We start from the raw sequence: 6,235 nt of genomic DNA, 5'->3' as shown, positions 1-6,235 counted from the left end.
ATGCAGGATTTAATTTATAGGGTGCTGGTATCACACAAAGCCCTAAAATGCTTGAAATAGGGGAGGGAGGGCATTAAAGCAAATATTGATGCATATCCATTTTTAAAATGAAGCCAACAAACTTAACATAGAACCTAGAGCAGTCCTTGAAATGTAATAGACACTTAATATACATTTATTGAATAAATGATTGATCTCTAAAAAATAGGTTAAAGGGGGTATATTAATGCAAGGAATTCCTAAGGCAGTGTAGTTTACAGATTATAAACTAAATAGAGATTTCCCACCTGCTGGCCTGTCCCAAGAACCCTCTGGCATCCATAATCCCTCCTCCACAAATCTCAGGCTTGCCACATGCACCTTCCATTCCACCAAAGGGTCCCTAGCTGGAAGCAACGCAAAGCTCATGTCTGACCCAAGTTTGACAATACATCATGTTCTAGGTGGGAGTAAAGCCCATATAAATGCAGCCTTCAAGGGCCATCCAAGTAGAAACAATAGCTAAAAATTACTGATAGCTAATAAAACCTATATTGTCTTGATACAGCAGTAGTTACCAATGTTAGCTTAATAATTATAGTAACAGTAATAATAATGGCTAATACATGCTTATTATCTTGTTAGCTTGTTAGCACACCATACACATTACCTCATTTAATTTTTTTAACATCCCTCTGGTGTAAGCATTGTTATTATCATTCTGATTTTATAGATGAGGATAGAGAGGTTAAGTAACACCCAAAAACACACAACTGGAGAGTGACAGAGTTGAGAGATGACCCAGGCTACCTGGTCCCAGAGCTTACCATCAACTGAACTCTCTGACCACAGGGCAGCAAAGCAAACCCTGCAAGCTGACCTCTTGGAACAGTCATGTCAGGAAGAAGGCATTTCTGGAGAAAATGATCTGGTCCCAGTCTTTTCATTCATATGGAATGAGCATCTTTAGTTGGGTAGACCATACACAAAGTGAGACCCAAGTTATAAAGGAGGAATATAAGGAGAACCAAGAAGGAATGTCATTCTCCTCTGCCTTGGGATAGTATGCATATCACTGCCTAAGAACTTTTGGGCTAATAAAATCTCGAACTTCAACTTTCCTTACAGAGTCTGGGTCCTTGTGTAAGGATATTTTCGAAAAAAGCACCAAAGATATCATTATACTTCATTTACGCAGTGATATCATTCTGACCTCCAGAAAGAAAAAATAAAAAGGACAAAATATTTCCCTAAAGCAGGGGTAAAAATCCTAGATCAAAGGAATTTAAAAGACCAACACGAGATAGATCCCTCCGTGGTAACTATGGCTTGAAGAATCGCCTCTCCGAGCATTCCCTGAAGACACAGCCATTCCTACAAGGAAGAGTCCCTTCCAGTCTAATTCAGTCTGCAATCCTAGCACCCCTAAAGGACGCTGAGAACGCAGGAAGAGGGACTATCCCAAGTCTACCCGCACCATCTGAATATCAAACACTGGAGAAAAAGTTTAGAAAACAAGTCAAGATCCCAGAGGAGAAGTAAAGCTGATCTCAAAGGAAGGGCTCAGCTGAAACTGCTTTTCATTCTCAGTCTGATTCCCTCAAACCTCTCTATACCCAGCTATGACACCCATCAACACAGAACACACAGACAGACAAGGCAACCCAAGGGCAGAAATTGTACAAAATGAAATGCGTAATGGGATGTCTTCCCATGAAAAATACTCCAAGAAGTTCCTCCAAAGCCCCAAGGAAGAAAACCAAATGCAAACAATAACAATAAACCACCGAGACACGTAAACAACCCAGACTGAGCCCGTCTCGCGCCACCTCACCCGGCACCCGGGTATCCTGGCGAAGGAAAATGTGCCCCTTGCCCATAAGAAACCATCCTGAATCCGGCCAATGTCCACTGGCCACCAGAACTGAGTTTGCCCAACTCTTACCAGGTCACGAGATCTTGAAATTCGCAGCGCAACACTTTTTCTCCTGTTTTCACCCAACGCCCGCCGAGAAGCACAATCTGTCCCAAACAGCGCAGTTACCCTCCAAGCAGCGTCTCAGACGAGAGCAATACTTGGAAGTCTTCGTTCAGGTTCAAAGGTGGAGACGCGGGTTAGGAGACCGGTCTCAGTGGGTTTCCAGACCCCCAGTTTTGCGCACCGGGAAAAGTACTCGCTGCAAACTTGAATAAGGTTTCCCCTTCTGGCTCGAGATGCTGGAAGAGGAGGAGGGGAGTAACCCGAGCCAGGGCCGGGATGCGAGCAGTTGCCGCTGCTGCAGCTGCTGCCGCCGGGGTAGTGACCACTGGAGGGGGGCGTCGCTTGGCGTCGCGCACAGTCCCTCCTGCAACCGGCGGATCCGCCCGGCCAGACTCCTGCGCCGGGATCGCGGGTCGCCCCTGCCCTGAGCTGCTTCCACCGCCCGAAAGTGACCCCGCCAATAATCCAGTCACGAAGTTGGCAAACCTAGAGGTCACCTCAGGGAATGGCAGAGAGAGTGACCGTCTGCGTACCGACTCAAGTTCAGTGCGTGCCCCCTCGCCAAAGTCCCTGGACGGTGCTCTAGACCCTCTATGAGGATTCAGGGCACTGGGGCCAGCACCCGAGCGACCAGCTGGAATGGACGGCACGTCCCCCGCAGTGCCAGGGAAGGAATGCAAATGTGGGACAAAGGAAAGGGATGGATGACCTAGCGGTACCCGAGTGTGCGAAACTGCAACAAAGTGGTTGGGAAGGTTGGACGGGACTTGGCGGGAGGAGGTAGGGGAGATGCGGGGGAAGTGGGGAGATGGGTGGGGAGGAGGGAACCTGCTTTTACAGAGGCGGGGCGGAGAGACAACTCTTCCGACCCGCAAGAAAATCTCTGTGAGGCCTCGCGCGGAGATTTCTTGGGGAATGGCTCCCTCTGCCGACTCGCCAAGGGGTCCCAGGAGACCCAGGGATAGTTAAATGGATGGAGTCTTTTCTCCGTCTGTGGATTGGGCAGGACGTGAATTCCGAAATCTACTTTTCTATCCATCTTCCGCTTCTTTACTAAAGAATTTCTCCGCGTCCGGATGACCCAAGCAAATACAAACTTCGAATTGCTGGAAAGCTCTTTCTTACGTTCAGCTGATTTCTATCCTCTGCCACTTAAAAAAAAAAAAAAAAGTTTGCGTGCCATACTCACGCAAACGATCCTCTCTGACCAGGTTTCTCTTCCTGACATTAACATGAACTCTTTTTCTTTAGAGAGACCTCCAGTACACATGCATCCCCATTCAATAACAGCATCTGGCAAATAGTCCATGCTAAAATTATGCTTAAATGGAATGAATGAATGTATGTTTGAAGTCCCTAACCATTCTCCTTAGTCACTCCTGAAAACAAACGGGGAAAAGTGTTTTGTTTGTTTACCATGCATCATCGCGCCTTCTTCTGGTTAATAGAATATCCATTTTTCTTTGGGGACCACCCCTGCTACAATTAGTGCACTCTGGATGGGGAGGACAGTCAGAATGGTCCAGGTTTCCCTGCCCAGGACCTAAACTAGTTCCCCTCAGACCTTTTCTGCCAGGAATCCGAACTTTGATCAGAGCGGCATAAGAACAAATACACCTAGAGCTGAATGATCCATATGACAGTGTTCTAGAGATTGGCCATTCGTTTATGTCGCTTAATCCCCCAAATTTTATGTTTTATGAAATCGAGTGGCTCTACTTCCTTTAACTTTTTTAATCGCCTTTGAGACATGATTTACATTCAGTGTATTGTACTCATATTAAATGTACAGTCTGATAAGTTTTGAACAATGTATACGCCCATGTAACCACTACCACAATCAAGATAATGAACAGTTCCATCACCTTGATAATTTCTCCTGCGCTCCTCTGAAGTCAGTTCCCCACCCCATCCTATCCCTGGACCACTGAACTGCTTTCTGTAGCTATAGATTAGATTTGTCTTTTCTAGAGTTTCTGGAATGGGATCATGTAGAATGTATTTCTTTATTTCTAGCTTCCTTCATTCAGCATAATGTTTTTGAGAGTCATCAATGTCATTTGTATAAGCAGTTTGTTTCTTCTTACTGATGAGTACTATTCCATTGCATGGATATACCACCATTTTCCCATTCACCACATGTTGATGGACATGTGGACTGTTTCCAGTTTAGGTTCATTTTAAATAAAGCTGCTAGGAATATTTTTGTACAAGTTCTTTTGTGGACATATGTTATTTCTCTTATTTCATAAGAGCGGAATTACTGGTTCCTACAGTGTGTGTTTAACTACATAACAGAGATTATTTAATTGTTTTCTAAAGTAAACACATAATCTTACATTCCCATCAGCAATGTATCAGAATTGCTCCATATTTTCACCAACACTTGATATTGCTTGTCTTTTTATTTTAGCCATTCCACCGGGTATCTCATTATAGTTTTAACTTGCATTACCTTAATGACTAACGATGGTGACCATCAAAGATATTTACCACCTTTTCATGTGCTTGCATGCCATTTGTTCTTTGATGACGTACCCAATTTTTTTTGCCCAATTTTTAATCAGGTCATTTATATTCTTGTTTTTGGTTTGTAGTTCTTGATATATTTTGAATACCAGACATTTGTCAGATATGTGTATAGCAAATATAGTCTTCTAGTCTGTCTCTTGCCTTTCCATTATTTTTTTACTAGGCAAAGAGTTTTATTAACCTTTGTTTCAAACTTTATTTCTAGGCTTCATCACCTTAATTCACTGCAAAAGATAATTTATGTATAAGCAAAAACTGAAAAGAGCTGCCGTGTCCAAGGGGCTTGGGCTTAAAAATATTAGATTGAGATTTTTATTGGATCTATGAACAAAATTTTAAAAAGCAGTCATAATGTAAAATAGCAGCTCCCAGTAACTTCGAGTTTTATCTTCTTCAGAAGTTGACTCAATTCAGTTTGCTTCAGTCTTGGAAGCCTCATTAAAATTCTCCATAAGATCTGGAACTTCATCATCATCGTCATCTCCAGTAGCAAGTGGTGCTTTTCCACCCACAGATTGTTTGGGCAGAGCTTCAGCCAGTCTCCTTAAACTAGTCAGACTGTGCACCAAGCTGGTTTAAGATGCTGGGTAACATTTCTGTCAGCTGTTTTATCTCAGCATGGCCTATAATGGTGAAAGTGTTTACTGCCAGAGATGCCCAGATTTGGGGGTTGTTAAAGTGAATCACTGTTCTCTGGTTTGTGAACGTAATCACCTCTTCAATATCAGAAATATTGTTTACTCCAACTTCTTTAAGGGGAACTGAAGTTTTTATCATCTGCTGTAGCTGTTCTGTGAACCACCTTTTTCTTTCTGTGAGCAGTTCCTTTCCCACCGATGCGCACTTGTGCCTGCAGTTTGATGAAGTTCTCCTGGTTCATGATAGTTTCTTTCATCTTTACAGGGCTGGGTGGGGTGGGACTAAGGTTGGCACTCTGGGGGTCTTGGGCAGACCAGCTGAAATTAAGCGCACATGTGGGGCCGCAAGATGGCACCTAGAGGCCCAATTTCTTAATGTCATCTTTAAAATAGCAGGGGTTTTTTTTTTTTGATGATGTCTGAATTATCAATTTTTTCTTTTATGGTTGTGGTCTTTATGTTTTATCTAAGAAATCTTTGCTTATCTCAAGGACATGAAGATTTTCTCCTATGCTTCTTCCAGAATTTTATAGTTTTAGCTGTTATGTTTAGGTCTGTGATCCATGTGGAGTTAATTTTTGTGTCTGGTATGAGGTAAAGGCTGAAGTCCATTGTTTTTTACATAGATATTCAGTTGTTTCAGCATAATTTGTTGATGAAATTATCTTTTCTCTGTTGAATAACACAGCACTTTTACTGAAAATAAATTGGCCATGTGAGAATGTGTCTATTTCTAAAGTCATTATCTTTTCATTTGATCTACATTTCTATTCTTATACCAATACCATGCTGTCTGGATGACTGTAGTTTTATAGTAGACTTCTGCTTAGGAATAATAAATTTTTGAACTTTATGCCTTTTTCGAAATTTGTTTAGCTCTTCAAGATTTGTTGTTGTTTTAATCTCCTAAATGAACTTCAGAATTAGCTTGTCAATGTTTTAAAAACTCACTTTGGAATTTTGATTGAGAATGCCTTAAATATATTGATAACTTCAAGGAAATTGACATGTTAACAGTACTGAATGCTCCAATCTACAAACACATTTTTAAAAAAATCTCTAAATACTGCAGCCCTCTTAGGGAAGAAACTAGTGCCTCGAAGAT

General features: G+C 42.2%; 1 pseudogene; it reads right to left on the bottom strand.

Moving 5' to 3' along the window:
- Positions 1 to 4,902: 4,902 nt before the first annotated feature.
- Positions 4,903 to 5,387, bottom strand: LOC102894655 (annotated as a pseudogene).
- Positions 5,388 to 6,235: the final 848 nt, after the last annotated feature.

Source organism: Pteropus alecto, unplaced genomic scaffold (genome assembly GCF_000325575.1).
Source record: "Pteropus alecto unplaced genomic scaffold, ASM32557v1 scaffold20, whole genome shotgun sequence".
Lineage (NCBI taxonomy): Eukaryota > Metazoa > Chordata > Mammalia > Chiroptera > Pteropodidae > Pteropus > Pteropus alecto.
The sequence above is the reverse complement of the archived record's forward strand: the minus strand, read 5'-3'. Positions and strand labels throughout refer to the sequence as shown.